Source organism: Athene noctua, chromosome 2 (genome assembly GCF_965140245.1).
Source record: "Athene noctua chromosome 2, bAthNoc1.hap1.1, whole genome shotgun sequence".
NCBI lineage: Eukaryota > Metazoa > Chordata > Aves > Strigiformes > Strigidae > Athene > Athene noctua.
The window spans coordinates 137820731-137839728 of NC_134038.1; the positions used below are offsets into that span (position 1 = coordinate 137820731).

The window sequence follows — 18998 nt, forward strand, 5'->3', positions numbered from 1 at the left end:
AGGTGCTTGACTTAGTACTCATAAAAGAAATAGATATCAGCATGAAATGTGAACAAATGTATTCATATATGATTGCCATGTTTTCATGGGTGAACAAGCATATTGCTGCAGAGAACAACCATTCCCTAATGTTTGTCTAAGATAAGAAGCTTGCTTACCTTAAATATTTGCTACTGTCTGAAATGAAGTCAGTTTTCTAGAGTATATTGTTATTAGTTTTTGTACAGATAGGAATGTTTTGGTAAATGTGTTGGATAATCATGGTGCATTAAAAAATAAATGAAACAGCTGTCATCCTGTAGATAGCTGAAGCCAAAAAAAATGAAGCTCAGATTAATGTGACAAGAGAACATTACAGACTGACAACCATAAGAGCATCCATTCTTTACTTTGTTAGTTACAGTCTGGGCAGCATCAAACACATCTACCAGTTTTCACTGAAAGTAAAAATTTATCTTGCTGATTTGGTTTCAAAATGCAAGGAAGAGAGTTCTGCCTCCAGCAGTGATGCGTGATATGTTAGTTATTACTTGTACCAGATGTTTACATTTGCAGGGCTGTATGTCAGAGAAAGAAGACGATGTGATCTCCTGGTAGTCTGTACCACGGGTCTCTCTGTTGGCTGTCTCCATTCTGACAGTGTTTTCTGACTGTGCTCGCAAAGTTTACCTTCCTTATGTTAAGCCATCCCATAGGGTCAGGTAGGAAGAGTTTTGAGGGATTCTGTATAAACAATTCACCATGGTAAGTCTCCAAATCATCTAATGCTATGAGGAAGGGAGATCACCCACTGCAAAATTACCAGGTTGCTTAAGTGAGACGTTCTGCCTGCTGAGTTAAATAAGGAAGCAGAAGAGTATTGCCATTTGTCGTCCTCACCACTGGTTTCCTGAAAGTTTCCTCAAAAGCCTCTTGGCAGAATTGCCTTGAATTTTAGACTGCTTAGGCCAGCTCTTCTGAGAAGCCTACAGTCAGAAACTGATTAACTTATGAATAGAAAAGCAAAAAACAGAATTCAAATAAATAAAAATAATCATACTTATTTTCAGGCCTTCAATGCAGTCCTCCACAAAGCAATTAAGCAAGCTGAAAAATCAGAGGATATTCAATGTCGTATCTCTAACCTGACAGAAGCTGACACTTATTCAACCTTTCTTTTTACAAGCCAAGAACTTTTTGAAAAGGATAAGCTCATTTTCTTGCTCCAAAAAGCTCTTCAGGTGAGGAACAATTTTCAGATAGGTGATGCTGATATTTACTGGGTTTGCTGTTTCTTCAGTAGAAGGTAATGTCTCTGCCCAAACAAGTTACCTTGTTACCTTGTGGTTGTGCAGTTTCTCACACAGTGTGACTGCTGCTTTAGTATCAGTAATAATTGCAGAAATTCCAAAGATGCTTTTATGTAATTCTTTTCATTTAAAATGCTGCAATGACTTCATGAAGTTACGCTGAGGATAAATAGCATGACTGAGCTGCTTGTGGTTGGATAATTAGGGTTGAAATTGATGTGGTATATAAAGTAAGAATTCAGTAAATAATATGTAACCATATCACATTCAGGCTGTTATCTTTTTAATTTTAATATCTATATGCCCTAGAAAAATATCAGGGCTCAGTTGTACCGGGTGGCAGGTTTTGCCCTAAAGAGCTTGCTCCAAAAGAGGTTGTATCACAGAGCTGGTCAGTAACAGAGTTAGGAATTAAACTAGAAACCAACAATTTGGGAAGAAAGTAAAAAATTATAAATTAAGGAATCTGATTTGAAGGGGGATAGGAAAAAAGAAATCACTCTACAGAGTGTATAAATGCAGACAGAAACATCTGGAAGAAAAAGAAGAAAAATCAGGGAAAGAAAACTGGTGATGATTTCTCTGCATCATGGTGCAAATGGATTTATTCATATCACCTAGGTTTCTAGCACTGTGTTGCTTAACTTCTGTGTTTATTATAGCAGTGGTACTGTGATGGATCTTGAAGAATGGAAATCTATACAACAACTGAAAAATAAGCTCAATCACAATTACAGACAAGACAGAAACCAGAACAAAGGGTACAATATACTTCTGATTTATTAAATACATTTTTAGATGGAAAGAGAGAGGGCTTTTAATGGAGGAAGAAAAATGTATTTATATCAGAAAGGAGAGAGAATATATGGTATCATGGCAGAGGTGTCTCTTTTCCCAGAACATGTGGTTAAAGTGATAAAATAATTAGAAAAACCCTTGTGGAACCTGAGGAGTTTTCTTCAGTATACATACAGCTCACGTGTCAGAACTGATTCAGTTCACAAACAAAAATCAGCAACAAAAACCACTCAGGATTTACAAATTTCCCAAAGCTTTGTGACAGCTTGCAGTCTGAAGAGAGTTTGGAATGGTGATGGAAACAGCTGTGAACTATTTGTTCTTCTCTCTATCTTCTGAGACATAAAAAGGATACTTAAGGATAAATCAGATGGAATTCAGAAATCTGTACCTTTTTTGGTAGTATTAGTATAAAATAATGTGTGGCCAAGTTTATATAAGGTTAACTTCAGTGTGCAAGACATACATTTTTATGTTTGTTCATGTTCCCACAAGCTAAAGAAAATAACTACTGTTGGTTAGCTCACCCTAAAATTTGAGTGAGTTTGTCTTTCAGTACATAAATTTATTATATATATCATATGTATCTCTAATATTCATTATATATAAATTATATATCTAAATGTTGTTGTATTTTCTGTGAAAAGATGTGACTGTCAAGTTGTGTTTGGTTTTCATGATGTCTTGTTTTCACAGGTAAAGTGCAGCTCTGTGTGTGTGTAGGAATGGCTTTAAAAAAATTTATCACACCCTTTAATGACTAATATCTAAGAATACCATTCCATTTGCAATAGATGGCAAATAAATATTTTAAAATAGTGTTAAAACAAGATGTAAATTCTTGTAACAAAGTTTCAGAAAATGCAGCTGTAGGAATTCTTGCCACTTTGAGCTCCCTACTCAGTAATACATGAGTATGCGGTGAATACTTTAAGGCAGAAGTGGTTTCTGAAGCATGTCTGATGACCTTTTTCAATATTGTGTGCTGCCAAGATTCTTCTAAGAAGTAAAGAGATAGAACTTGAATTGGATTTCCTTCTTCAATTCAGAGCTGAACCCACTTACAAGAGTCCTGTTGACTTCTTAACTACTCAGTCATGGAGTGCCATTAGGGTAGGTTAGGAAAATTGTTTTTCAGTTCTAAATCTGTTTTGAAGTTATTTATGGAGGCATTTTACAACTAGATAATTTCAGGTGAAGTTATACATTCCACCATGATTTTTAGTAGGACTAGTGATGCTTACACAGAGGAGTTGTCTTTGCTTTTTGAGCATATTTTCCCTGGACATCACGTACTGTGCTTTGTGAGGAAATTGTTTTGCCATAATTTGTCCGGTCCCCTAAAAGTACAATTTTGATCTTCATACTACTCCTTACTATAGTAAATGTCCCATACAGGATTTCTAGTTTGTCATATCTTGATGTTTAATGTTAATCAGACAGTATGCCAATACTGACCAAAGTAAATTCTTATCAATAATATTATGTTTGTGTGTGTCTAGATATAGATATAAATATGTAATTTAGTATTTTAAGGTAAGTCCTGAGTCCCTTTTAATTGCTTAAATTATGTTTTTTTTACATACCCCCTAAAGTATCAGTATTTGTCCTCCTGTTTCAGTCTTCACTCAGAAGGTACATCATCTCTATGTCTTTGGCATGCTTCCAGGCTATGGCAGTGATGGATGTGTTCAGAGGGTTAGATAAAGATATTGAAAGATCCACCAAGAGGTGGAAGAAGTGGGTGGACTCAGAATGTCCAGAAAAGGAAAACCTCCCCCAGAAATGGACAAACAAAAGGTCTCTTCAGAAACTGATCACACTGAGGGTGCTCCATCCAGACAGAATGACATACATTCTTAGGTATGAAACCTGAGGGTATGCCTTTTGGGACAAGTGAGTGTGAGGGTGGCTTGTATGGGTCAGCACAGAGAAAATGCAGATCTTAAGAGGTAAGCAAATAACTTATAAAACTGGGGGATCAACCAGAATTTGAAATCAATGACTGAGGTCCTTCCCAGGCTGTTCTTCTGGTAAGGAGTTTATGAAGAGGTAGTATGGTGAGACACGAGTCACCGTCACCTTTGGAGAGCTACACTTGTGATTTCTTTTAGATAGCGTATAGATACCCTGACAAGAGTGCTCATTAATAAATGGAAAGACAGTAAGCTATGCTGTTAATAGCTAGAACTGTATTTCTCCAGTGTTAGTTCTCATTCTGGTATTAGGGATGTTAGCTGACCCCATGGCATGACACTTTTTCAAGTCTTCCTTCTCTAAAATTCTGCTATACCAAGAAAGATTCAGTTGTGGATACTTACCCATCTTCTCCCAGCTGTTTTTCCAGTTGTACTGTTTTAATCTTTTGATCCCAAGTGATGGTCTCATAGACCTGATCCTCTACACCCCACCATCACAGCTTTTACATGCCTTCTGAGAATACAATTTTTGTGTCCTGGGTGTTTATTCTGCCCAGCTGCCCTGGCTTTACATGACAGTATTGCCTACATATAATGACTTCTTGGATTCAGTTATCGAGGAGGTCCTTTGCCTTCAGAATCTGCTGTTTTCTGTTACATGGCCCCTGTCCCACAGATAAAGGGGAATGATTGTCTTCTGCTTGTGTCACCACCTGCCTTGTCTTCTTGTCTTCCGTTCACTTCCCTGACAACTTATTTGATGAGATGACTTGTTAGACCATCGCTGTCAGCCAGTCAAGTCTGAGAATGGTGCAGGCTTGAGGCCTGTGTCAGGGAAAGTTTTTGGTGTTTAGTGCCTGTTTTTTCATATCTATAGAAACTTTGTTGAAGAAGAGCTTGACTCAAGTTACATGGAAAACACAAGGATGGACTTTATAAAATCCTATGAAGAGAACAGTCCAGCCACTCCTGTGTTTTTCATTCTGTCTCCAGGAGTAGAGCCACTTGAAGATATTGAGACTCTAGATAAGACTCTTATTTGTTTCTGGTGCAAGGATCACTCAACTGTCCTCCCATTAAAGAAAGAAAAAGTGAAATAGAGTATGCAGGGCTAGAAATGTAGATAAATTGATATATGATTAAACGCTTGTGTGTATGTGCCCATACACACATACATGTGTGGGTGTATTTTTACTAAACAGAACAAAGCCTTCTGTCACTACGATGGAGTATGCATTACTATAGGAAAGTTGGGCACAGTTTATTTTCAGCGGAAGATTCAAGTTCTAAAGTTTCTTCCACCCCCACCATATTAATGGTAAATGGGGTGGATGAAAAGTGTAAGGCCATAAGCAGTACAGTATGAAGAAATTTTTAGACTGAGCATTCCTCTGCTTGGCATAATGCAGGTTTCTTTTGTACTGTTTTCTACCTTTTGACTAGATGAGGGCCAGAGGGCAATTTTCTCCATGCTCATGTAATCTTGTGCCCCCTGTGACTAAATAATGGTCATTATACAAACTATATTCAATTGTATAGGACTCTGTGGCTTTATACTTAGGATTACTATTCCCCACAGACAATAGTGAGAATACCAGGTTAATACAGCTGTGACCTCACGGTGCTCAATTTAAACTCAGACCTCACAAGGTGAGAGGCTTGTGCATTTACCCACTGAACCAATCAGTTAAAAAACTGATGCGATATCTACCACATGTTGCTCCCTTTTTCATAAGGGAATTGCTCTGTACCCCCTGTAAGAGTTTCTAAAGCTCAGTAACAATGCCGAGCATCTATCAAAATGTCAAAAGGTTCATTATCTTAAAACCAAGAGAACAGATTTCTGCAGGCTTTTTCTAATACCAGCAATAAGGCCACTGTTGAGAGCTCGCAATTTTGGCTGTTGAAATTGTAAGGGTTTAGTGAAGTGCTTCAGAAGAAGTAATATGCATTGCACAAGTGATAGTGAAATTAATGGGGGCATTATCATTCTTTTTCCTTTCTGCTCTGCTAATTTTCCTGTCTCCTCCCCCTCTGTCACTCATGCTTCCCCAATTATTTCTTTTACAGGCAAAACGCTTGGGTTCTCTATAGACTCTGGAAGATCTCTGTAGGAGAGGAGAACAAGGGCAGGAGATGGTTGCAGAGGTGGCACTCGAGAAGACTGGCAGACGTGGCCATTGGGTTCTTTTCTAAGTGAGTATCAAAGAGCCTCTCTGATGGGTTCTGTCTCCTCAGTTGAAGGGATATTCCCAGAAAACAAAGAAAATGCACATTGGATTACAGCAAAATTTTAAACAGCTGTTAATCTTGTTCCTTTTTGCTTTTGCTTCTGATTGTAACAGGATAAATAATACATTAATAGAGTCTGTGTCATGCTTTGCTGAACACTGTCCTCACCCTCCCAGGAGTAACAGGAGAGAGAAACCAGAAAGCCTCTGGTGGTAGGTAGGACTGCCCTCAGGCATACGCTTCCCCCATGTAATTAAGAGCTCCTGTTCCGTTCAGTGGGCCATAATGGAGACTTTAATGAAATGGGTCTGACTACCCCTTGGGAAGCTGTGTAATTAGCCCTGGAGTGCTGCTCTTCTGAGATAGCAGCCGCAGCTTTGGCCAGCATTGTATGGACCGAGAACCTGCTCTGCGGTGGACAAAAAGCTCTGTTCAATCCCCTGGCGAGCTGCAGTTCCCAGCACAATAATGGAGTGGACAGGAGCACTACAATTGTTAATGCTACTGAAAAAAGGTGCTTCCCTCCCACTGTTTTATGTTAAATAGCCAATGGATATTTGTAACAACCCCCTTGCCCTGAAGCCAGACAAGAAATGCATGTTCCAGGCCTTGATATTAAGGACATCATGGGGGCGGGGTGATTCCCTGCTTTTCGCCTCAGCAATGTTTGGCTATCAACCAGGTTTCCCGCAGCAAATAAAGAGGTCAGCTAGACTCAGTGTTGTCTGCCACCTGAAATAAAATCACCGTGAAATTAGTGAGGGACCTTGGTGTACTAGGTGCTGTGCAAACACACACAAACTGACCCCTTCGTTGACAGTGAAACTGGAAGAATAACCAGATTTCACACGAGTAAGTTAGTCATGCTAGTCTGAAAATAACCCTGCTTTTCTGCTAGTGAGTATAGAGTTGTTGTGAAGAAAAGAGCAGAGTTTGCTTTCAGGGGAATTCAGAGTTCTCAGCTGTTCTGGGGACAGGGCGAGAAAATGGGAGATGGCAGAGGCCCTAAATCATCACCGTTGTGTGTCTGAAGCCACAGGGATAGATGGGGAACATCTAAGAGGCTTCTGGTGTTAGAGACCTGCTCCATTTTCCAGCCTGGCTTCTAAGAGAGGAGGGAGGTGATGATTTTGCTGTGAAGATTTTTGGTAGTGAAAGATTGGGGAAAGTCCAAAAGGAGACTACATAAAGATGTTGGACCAACTCCCAAGTGGTGTAAAGCTAGCTAGAGCTAGTGGGATTTGGATGTGCTCAGTGTTTCTCAAGCTTCAGTCTTCTGGGTTTATGTTTAAAACAAATCCTAGAGCAAAAAGATGGTGCATTTGTTGGAGGCTAGGGGGTGTATAAGTAGATATCAAAAAAAAAAAAAACCAAAAACCCAACAACCTGTTATTCTGACTAACCTGGCAAATATTTTTAAATTGCTTTGGCTTCAGATCTAGCAAAAGCAGTTGGCACAGCGGTTAGTAAACTGGCAGAAGAAAGACTGACTTTAAATTTTTTAGTAACTTTTCTGTCACTCCATTAATTTCTCAAACTCAGACTACTGATATATTGAATGGTTGTTACTATGTTAAAGCTTGAATCACTCCCACTTTGCAGTGGGTGGGTGTAGCCTATATGAAAATGCAGGTGCCACCAGGCTGCTACCATGTAATGTCATATGAAGGTCTCCCTCTCTGTCCATTTCTGTTCCTTTTTCCACATGTCAAGGGACAATTTGGGAATATCCCCTCAGCAGGTCTCATGATAAAGTGATGCTCCAGCCAGTGTGTGACTGACATGTCCTATTCCTTGGCTGGTGTGTGGAGTTGTAATTCCTCTTGCTCTGCACAGAGATGGAAGCCAGCGCAATCAGCAGGTTCTGGCACAGCAGTGAAGACCCAGAGAGAAGCTGCATGGCTGAGCTGAGCTGCAATTTGAGTACTGTAACAAAAAAAGTGGAGTGTTACACCCACGCTTCCAGATCATTTCACTCTGAGTTTGTATTTTTGTTAGCTTCAGAATCAAGGCCTGAATCTTTAGAGGCTAATAGTGAAACCTCTGCTATTTCAATACATACCAAGAAATTGCAGTAGCTAAGAATCATCAAGTTTGTTCTTTGAATTATTAATTTATTTAATAATAAAATGATGCTTTGAATTAAGTGACTTTACTATTTTCCATTATAAAGCCACAATAAAAATGGCTCAAGGATAAAAAAAAAAAATGTATTTTCTCACAATAACCATATTGGCTGTTTTTCAACAGAATATTCATCTAGTAGCCAAGTGGCTAGGAACCTTAGAAAAACTCCTTGAGCAGTACAGTGAAGAAAGTCACCTGGATTTCTATGTCTTTATTAGTGCTGAAGCAGCTCCAACCCCAGAAGAGCGCATCATTCCTCAAGAAATACTAGAATACTCGATTAAAATTACCAGTGAACCTCCTACAGGGATGATGGATAATTTATGTACTGCTCTCTACAGTTTTCACCAGGTAAAAGCAAGATGTCCTTTTTTTTGCATTCATTTGTTTTAATTAGTCCTTCCCCTGTGGGAAGAAGTGGTAACACTGATGATGGCTTTGTAGGAGACCAGATCTTTGGGATATTTGTGCTTCCAAACTCAACTGTCCACTGCAGGGTGCCAGTCCTCTGTGCCCTACACTGCCTCTGTGTTTCCCATCAATGTTGGGCAGGAGGAAAGGCATGACAATAATGTGTACATCTGTGTTATTCAGTACAGACATGCATAGGTATGCTTACAAAGGTAGGAAGAAGTGCATTTATCACACCGGCTTTACCCAGAGGTGCAGTCTTATGAAAAAACCTGTCCATGCTCTGAAGTCTTTCTTTCCATGGTACTCAGGAACTTTGCTCGGCATTAAATTTGATTTGACCATGTCCGTTCTCCCACAGAGTGGATTTATGTACCCAGATGTTCAGGCAATGGCTCAGTACCCTGTGTATGAATTCCTGTAGTAACGGATAAAGAAAACAATTCATGAGGAAGGATTACACACTACTGTTGTTTTGCCTTTCACTCTTTCCCTGCATGAGGTTCTGCGGGTCTGCTTGGTGGGTGGAAAGAAGGAGTAGGAGAAGGAGGACATGAGACTGTGGGGCACAAGGGTGTTGCTGGATGTGCAAGGCCTCCTTCTCTCCAGGTCTCTGGTTTTCCCTGTATGTTACCCCGCGGAACTTGTAAGCAGAACTTCAAGCGTGGTGTAAGTCAGCTTCCCTACAGCGGTGGAAGCACTGAAGCAGCAAGATTATTCGTGTCAGCAAAGCAGACCATGAAAAAGGCAAGCGTAACTGTACACTTCAGCCTTCCAGCAATGTGTTAGAATGTATTTATTTGAGCACAAGACACATGAAGAGCTTGGATGTGAAAAGGGTAAGAGTTTGTTACAAAGGGAGCTCTGCAAACCAATGCCTAGAAAAAAAAAAAAAGCCGTGCACTAAAAGAGACGTGTCAAAGCTACCTTAACTGCAAACGGATTGACTTTGATGGTACGAAATGATTCACAAAGATATTTGTGAGAAAGGAAGAATGGCTGTGGTTTTGTAGCTAAACAGACAACTATTAATGCAGCAATTTTTTTTTAATAACTTATTATAATAATATTTTTAATGGAAAGCTGAAAAAGCTAGACAAAGTTTTTAATAAAGACAATTCATATGCATTGTTTTCCCACTTCAGGCTGTGTTCAGTTTGAGAAATATATATATTTTAATTAGTTAATTTCTAAGCTTGATACTTTAGAAAGCTCTCTTTTCTCCCCCATTATTTTGAGCCATGGGTGTTTGCAGCTTACTACAAATTCCTCTGCAGACACTATCTTTACTATGTTTCTGATTAAGATTTTTTGTTTTGAATAAAATAAAATAATTGTAAGAAGAAAAACTATGCCTAATCCAGGTAGAATAAATTTCATGTTTTGTGGTTTTCTTCAGGATAGAAGCTTGTATTGTATTTTTCGTGGCTAAACTCAGGACTCTGACTTAAGGAGGGTTTTTTGTCAGACCTTCATCTTTGCTCGGACTTTGATACCTGTTGCTCAGTTCAGGTTGACCCATTTCCTTTTGACAGCCAAGAGTTTATCCCTTTGAAGTTCCTTCCACACATCTATGTTTTTATGGGTATCAAAAGTCATTTTGTTATGTCAACTGATTTTTAAGCTAGAATACAGAAAACTGTCGGAGAGCTAAGAATTTATTTCTGCAGCTTTTATAGGAAAATGCCAAATAATAATTGTAATTTAAAAAAAGAGCTGAAGCCCTGCACAGAATCTTATCTTGCCAAGTCTCTCTACTAACACTATAAACAAAGGAGGAAAAAAAAAAAAAAAAGTAAACTTCAATTTCAAACATGACTTTCTATTAGTCTCTATTTTTAGACTCTCTAAAAGTCTCTATTTTTATTGGTTTCGGTAGCACAACAGTTCTCCTTCCCTAAAGGACATTTGGAAGTAAAAAGGTAACCATCAACACTTTTTGCATCTGAGAATTACTGCAAAAAATACTGTCTAATAGTCACTGATCACTAAGAAACCTGTTTCTCACTCTGCTTCAAACTCCAGGCTTGTGAGTGCTCCCTTTCGGCAGCTGAGGCAGGCACAGCTATCGATAACACTGCTGGTTGTTAACTGGATAAATATATTCCTTTTTTATTTCCAGGATACCCTTGAACTATGTACCAGAGAATGGGAATTTTAAAACATCCTTTTTTCTCTGTGGTATTTTCACACCTGTGTTGCTCTCGGGGCTGGAATGGAAGGTACCCGTTCAGTGCTAGAGATCTCACCGTCTGCATCGCTGTCCTCTGCAACTACTTAGAGACCGTTCGAAGGTAAGAAGTAGTGATCAGGTAATCACACACCAAGGTCATTTCAACTCAATCAGATGTTTATACTGAATAAAGGGGACACAATTCTTTCTCTGAAGGTGTTATTTAAGTAGCTGGCATTATATGATGCTGTTGCTGAGTATGAAAGTAAACCAGATCAAAGGCGAGGGGAGGAGTGGGCTGTGGGTTTTTTTCTGGCAGTGGATGTTTGAACTTTGTAATATAGGTCAAACCAGTTCCACATCAGTAGCTAAGGGGGGAAAAAATGCCCTTCATTATGTTAACAAAAACAGTGGTTTACATGTGCATATATGCCAAATTCATTAGGCAGGTAATGAAGCATTTGCACAAATGTAATTACATACAGTAATTCTGACAGTTCATAACACTACATTAATAATCACTACAATTAGTTCTGATGATGGAAGCAATTTACAGCACGTCACATATATAAATAATGGTGCATTTCCTGCATGTGTCATTATTATGTATTAAGGATGCCACCTTGTTGTGACTTTCTCAGTAATGTTCCCCTTGAGTCAAAGTTAAGGGTAGATGAGTGATTTTATTTCTGAGCTACAGCATATTTCACACTTGTATAGTTTAAATACTCAGCTGAGGTCATTTGTGTAAGTCTGTATATGAAATGCCTAAATAAAAGCAATAATTATTTATTACTGAGTTATATAGAATGGTACTGAATAGGTCCTCCCATTTTAATAATTTAAAGAAATTTAAGAGATATTTATAAAGAAAAAAAAAAAAGACAGGGAAATGTCACCTCTTGATGATATGGTTTTCTCCATATCTCCCAGCTTGTATTTACCCATAGAAATTAATTTTCTTTTTTTCTTTTTACCCCTACTGACCCTTATTTAGCTAATAGGACATGAAACTGTCTTTCCTTTCTGTGGTGCTTGGTGTCATAGTGAAATAATTGCTTAATTTTATAGTGATGATTTAATAATGCTTCCCATTTAGAAAACAAGTCTATAAAATCAGCTTATTCCAACCCTTAGTTTTCTTTACTAATAAATCTTGCTGCTTTAAGCTCTCATTTTTTCAAACCACAATTCATAAACTGGATAATTCATTTTGCTAATTAATGAGAGGGAGGATTCTGATGGCAAGGAGGACTAGAAGGGTCTGTAAGAGTGAGAATTATTTCTTCTCTCCTCTTGGTAATATTGCTTATTGGCCCTTCTCATTGTATTGGTTAGTGATTCATTACCCGGTGGCTTTATAAGCATTTTTTTAACATAGGTATTGGGGAGAGAAAAGAGACAACAGTTTTATAAAATGTGACTTTGTGTGTGTATATATATATCTTTGTATGTTTGTATATATGTATATATATAGATATAAAATCTTGCAACTGAGTATCGTTTGGGGACAACTTTAAGACAATTAGGGATTGACCAGAAAACATAAACTGGGAAACTTGACCTAGCCCATCAGCTAGTGGAAATTGCCCTAACTCCATCATCTCTTGTACCAGTTTATGTGAATATTTCATCTTCTTGCATCTCATTTTGACTTAACCCATTTTCCTGTTGCTAAGACAAACTCCATCACACTAACCTCTGATAGTTAAGGTCTCTTCAGGTTAAGAGCAGGATGCCTCATCCTGCTTCATTGTCTGACTCTTCCCTTCCATGTTCTGATCCCCATATGCATGTTCAAGGGACTGCCATTCAGTGTTGTGAGGAGGATGTGGACTCTATCCTCAAAATATTCATCCACTGAGCAACAGCTCGGTGTTTTTCTCAATACAACAGAACAGTTTTCTGTAGAGTACAATGGCAATTATGCAAACCTGACAGCCCAAAATATTTCTAATGCAAGACCCTCAGTTTTCTCACATTAGCAAAAATGTCCCTTTTATATCACAAGCTTTGATTACCCCAGTGTAATCAATGCTCCAGAAGTATGCAGCTGAACAAGCTTGTACTGAGTTAGAATATTGATATACTCTTCTAAAAGACAAACAGAAAGGCCATTTCTTGAGATAAATATATATGAAATTAGAAAAACATTAAATGTGTTTCCATTGCAAAAAAACAGAAAAGCAGGTTTATTTTAACTGAAAGAATGTTTCATTCTAAATCCAAGTTGTTGGCATTTTTCACAGGGATTCTCTGTTCAGGCCTCTCATCACCAGCATGCAGCATTGCATATTATGATCTAGTGGCCTTTTTTTTCTTCTTTTCTCATTCTCTTTAAACCAGTTTAAAAGAAAGATGGATTAGAGTTTCACATATTTAAATTGAAATAAACCTGTCGCAAGCAGGCTGGAATAGCTGCAGCTATTTTACTTGTTCTGTTCTGTCACATCATGCAGTACTTATAGCCTATAATTAAGTTTTTACTTGAACTGTTGGGAGGCAAATACTACCCCCGAGGTGGTAAACGTTCCTGTCTGGAAAGACTTCATCACAAACTGGCATATTTTGCAAACCAAAGGGTGGCAAAAAGAAGCTTCAAACTCTGTGAAGCCAAATAAAAGAGAAAGATAGTAGTTCCTTGAATAAAATGTATTACAACTGTTAATCACATGCTATAGCAGTGGCATTATGACTAGAGTTCTACAATAAACATAATGCTTATGTGATGTGGTAGTAATGGGATTAATATTAATTCAATTTTTACTGAAGTTCTTGAATACATCCCAAATTCAAATAATGTAGAATTTCAGTTACTGAGTGTTTCCTAGTGAGGAGATATAAAAGACTGCAATCAGATACAAGTTTTTTATTTCTCCTGTAAGAAAGGCACAGTAGGTTACCTTCCTGTCACTCATGAGGATTATGTTTTTAAAGATCTGTATGGGAAAATACATGCACTTGTTAATGAGTTATGTTCTCATATCATGCGGTGTTTTGAAAATGTACTTTTCTCTTAAAAGCTTTTTGTAAGGGATAAGGTAGAAAACATGACATAAGGCTAGATGATACGCTTTACACCGTTACTGAATTTTAGTCACAAACTTAATATTTTTACTCAGATATTTATAGATACCTCTCACAGGATTGAAATAAAAGAAATCTGTGTTACAGTGTCGTTATTTACTAAACAAACAAAACCACCAATGCAAATATATAACCATGAAGCTTTCTGAAAGGAAGTATTTTGATTTCTTTTGTTTCTCTTAACAGCATTTATTCTGAGCAGCTTCGTTTAGACCTTTAGAAAGCTGACTTGTTTTATTCAGTGATGCGTTCTATTCCCTCTGGGTAGGTTCCATGGGAAGATTTGCATTACCTCTTTGGGGAGATCATGTACAGTGGCCACAACACCGATGCCTGGGACCACACAATCTGCTGTATATATCTGCAAGAATTCATCAGCCCCCGGTGGTAAGAACTTTCATATATGCCTCAAGCCCTTAAACATGTATCTAGTATGTTCAACCGAAGAGAAAGCCATCTTTCAGAACTGGAGCCTTGTGGAGACCACAAGCTTTCTCATCTGTGCAGCCCCATCTGTAGTAAGGTCTTGTCTGGCTGTGGGGGAATAAATTCTCCAACTTGTTTTGAGTACAATGAGTCATCGTGAGCAGATTTTGTCTGCAAGGGTTTGTGACTTGGCATATTGCTTGTTTAAATACTTTTGCAAGCACCCTTACTTGGCAACTTGAATTCAGTGTTTTGTAACATTGCTTGTATAGCCAGCTTAATGACATTAGGGGATAGTACATTTCGTTTTCCATTTTCCTAATAAAACTACTCTCTTTTAAGGTGCTGCCATGCAGAAAGGGCTGGGTGGGCATAGGAAAGTATCTTTTATGGAACTGCACTTCAACCAACGTAACTGATAGACTCATCAGTTCCAGCAGTCCAGAATGGCATTATCCTCAAAACTCACATTTACTTTTGTATGTTTTCTTCTCGGGGGAAAAAAAAAAAAAAAAAAAGAATGCAATTGTTATACGTCCTTGCATTTTCCTGTTTCCAAAATAGGGAAAACAGTTTGTAAGATCATTTCTCATTTTCCACCACCCACTCACACATCTGTTTCTGTAGCTTTGTCAGGTGATCACCAGCTGATAAATACTGAATTATCCAAATTTCACTATTGAGTTTTGGTCCTGTATGGCAGTGTATGAGGAGCATCCATGAGTCCGAGATGCAAGGTTGCCAAAGTTGCTTCTAATCAGAAACAAAAGTTAGAATTTTCGAGGATACAAAAAGAAAATACTGCTTTAACTTTAGTTCTAAGAAGTCTTGCATGGAAACTACTTTAATCTGTTTTCACATACATACATTTATATAAAATGTGTATGCATATATAGGTGTATGTGTGTGTGCGTATATACATACATATATCTAAAAAAAACCCAAAACCCCAACTGGCTGTTTCTCCTAAGCTGCTGAACTAGTCACTTTAGAGAACTCATTGTACACAATTTGCTAAAAACAGCTGAGAGATTTTTCAAGTGCCCTTTCCAGACTTGTTATTTTTCATTGTCCAAAGGTAAAAAGCTTTTTTGGGAGGAAAAAAAATAAAAATTAGCATGTTACATGTGAGCAGGCCATTTGTGGAGCCTGGGTAACTTGGGGAAAGCGCACTTTTCACCCTTGGTGATGCGGCTGAAGCCTGCCTTTCGGTTGTGAGTGAGAGGAGCTTGCTGGTGTCTCCTCAGTCCCTAACGAGTGGGTTTTCATATGTCAAAAGGTCACACTCAGATGAAGGCAATTGGAAGTAACTGCTCAGAAGAAGATGCCCAAGAGTAAGTTGCCATGGAGATGGAAAGGCTAAACACCACTGTACTCCTGACCTCAGTGGAGGCTGATTTCTCCAAATGACAGTTGAGGTCAGGGGGGCATGGTGGGAAGCTCATCCTGCCGGCTCTGGCTCTGCCTCTAGCCTATGGATAAGTAAAGAATTACTGCTTCCAGTTTAGGCAGTCCATTAACCTTCACAAGCCTGAACTTTCATTCAAATAATTGTAAAATAAGTATAGGTGGTGAAACCTGAACAGAATCACTGCTATTTATATGGCCTTTGGAAAGTTTAGGGACCCAACCCTGAGCGTGAATCCACTGGTATTTTAAACAGTGAGATATCTTTCCAAGCTTTTTGCCATAATTGGAAAACGTTAGAGCCCTGAATTACCAGCAAAACCAGAAAATAATTCATTGACCGGCAGCCAAATGAATGCAAACAGGATGACAACCCCTTTCATCAGCACTGGTGCTTTGTGTTTGCTTGGGAGATTACCTTCTCTTTTACCTATTCACATTGCTGATGAGTTCTTTTAGCTGTAAATCTATTCCCCTAGGTGCATTTGAATAAACCACTATACGCAGCTTTGCTATACCTCATCTGGGTTCTGTTGTAAGGACAGAAGGGCAGTGAGTTCCCGCTGTGAAGCCCTGTAACCCGCATGGCTCTGAGGAATACAGTAAAACCCAATTTAAGTGCCAGCAGAGAGACTGGTAAGTACAGATTGTCTGACAGAATTGATCTTCCACTCGAGGTGAATAACAGCTTTTTTCAAAACCTCGACACTACTTCAAAGTGGCATCTTAAGACACAGCTTATTGTGGGTGAGGTTAGTGGTGCAGGCTCAGGCACAGGAAAATGGCTGGTTGCAGAACCAAAATGACTTGAGAAATAAGTGCTTACTGGTGTTATTGTGAGCAGCAGCTTGTTGTTGACTGTTCTAAATGCCAAAAGCCAATAAATTTTATTGTGATTTTGTAGACTGGACCCTGCATTAGGAAGAAATAGCTCCTGTGAAAAGTACCACTTAGAGCCAGAAATATTTTTCAGCAAAAACAGCTTGCAAGTGTGGTTTAAATCCCAGACAGCTCTATGACAGTAAGTTCAGAGAAACTTTGAATGCAGTGAAGTCCTTACAGTACAGGAGCTGGGGGAGCCTGGAAAATAAATGTGATTGCTGCAGCTTTTATATTGTCCTGTCATCAGTTGGAGAGCAGCCCACCAAGAGTAGATCTCACCAAACTCTTGTCTACCTACTTAATTCTTGACCTGCTTCAAAGTCCCAAGGCTCATGTTTAATATACTGATGGGGGTAGGGCCCACCTATTTTATAGGAAAGGTGCAGTTAATAGTATTTTGTTCAATATTGAGCTGATGGAGACCTTATTTTTTTCTGCTGTGAAAATTATCGCCACTGTCTATCTCATAGAGACCAAAGCAGCAATACAAGACCCCATGGCAAGACTCCTACATTTGGAGAGATGTAGTGGAGTAGCTTGATTTTCTTCCTGTTCCAGCTCCTGGGCATTAACAGCCAGATAGAAGAGAAAGTAAAGGACGTCAACAAGTGAAGAAATGTCCTAACTGGCAACCATGTCTTTGGAAAGTAGAATGGGATCACTGTTTCTGAGAAGCTAAGATTGCTCATATACCGATGTGTGCTATCCCATTTCCACACTCCACTTACCTGTCTCATCTACCTGGCTCTCCCTGTGACCTCTTGAAGGTTATTACGAGTGCAGTGTCTTTGTGCAAAGCCCCTGATTAATGGCACACTGAATAGAATTAATGTTGTAGCTCGTGTACTGTGATGAGAGTTCAGGTGAGTTGAGGCTCCAGTACTGCCTCTCCCACAGGTGTCCTCTGTGACTCTGTCCTGTGTGTTCCAGACTCTCATCTCCAAAATGGCATAATAATCCTTGCTTGTCTGCTGAGGGGATGCAGAAATTCAGTACTTAAAATACACTCACCTTGGTAGTGACAGTTCTTAAAATAAACTCAGAGCACCCTCGTGAAGGAAGCAGCAACAGTATTTCAATACTGCGGAAAATGGGAATGTCAGAAAAGTGTGCAAATAGTAACTGTGCTAAAATTAGTTTGATAAACCTGTTCTGCTGTATCAGAACATATAGGTGTTGTGTTTATAGACTCCAGACAAATTTCTGAAACTATAGATGCAGAAGGATGTTTCAAGAACTGGTGACAACATTGATTCTTTTACTGAAGCTTGAAGGGGAACTGGCTGTGGCACCAGGTTTCTTGGCCCCACCAAATCTGGATTATGCTGGATACCATAAATACATAGCTGAAATGCTTCCATCTGAAAGACCTGTACTATATGGACTGCACCCAGTGCTGAGATGGGATACTTGACAACATCGGATAATCTCTTCAAAACTCTTTTGGAAATGCAACCCATGAATTCATTTGTAGGAGAAAGACCAGGCCAGTTTGCAGAGGAAAAGGTTTCTTCCACGGGTGTGTTGTCAGTGCTGTTAATGGCATGTGGAGCACATCTCTTACTGTGTTATTTCAGCAAGAGACTATTTCTTGGGGGGGGGGGGGGGGGGGGGAAGCATCAAATTAGCAAAGATCACAAAGATCAGCAGCATGTTAATAGTAGCGATGATAATGCTCTAGCCTGTGCTGCACTACTAAGGAATTTAGACCAGAGGGATATCTAACGTGTTATGCGGACCATTCAGACCATTTCTTTTTCACTTTGAATTTAATGTGGGGTGGGAAACAAGGTATGAATCTACCTTGCTTTTCTTGTGTGTTTTTATAAAAAAGTACAGCAACAGTAATTTACCAAAAAAAAGTTACAGTTGGTTGAGTTGACGAGTCTAGTCTTCACCTCTGTGAACACTTTTTTGTTGCCATCTCCTGCATGATAAATCCCCGTTGGGCAGCTTCCCTGCTCCTTCCTGCTTGTGCTGAGCATAGGAATTCCCTCCCAGCCCATGGCCCTGGCTTCTTTCGGCCACGTTCACAGCACGGCCTAGCAGTGATGTATAGGGTCCCCAGGGCAGGAAGAGCAGCCCAAGCACAGTGCTTTCCCACCTGGGCCCTTGACCTGAACAGGAACCATGTGGCTGCTCCAAGAGACTTCCCTTGCAGGCAGTGGCTGAGGAGGAGGTTTTCAGGGTTTTTTTAGTTTTCTGGGAGTATGAAGAGGTGAAATCTGGGCAAGGAGGCTGTCTGAC

General features: G+C 39.2%; 1 pseudogene; it reads left to right on the forward strand.

Annotated features, from left to right (window-relative positions):
- Positions 1-18998, forward strand: part of LOC141956698 (dynein axonemal heavy chain 11-like) — a 123582-nt pseudogene that overhangs the window by 98431 nt on the left and 6153 nt on the right.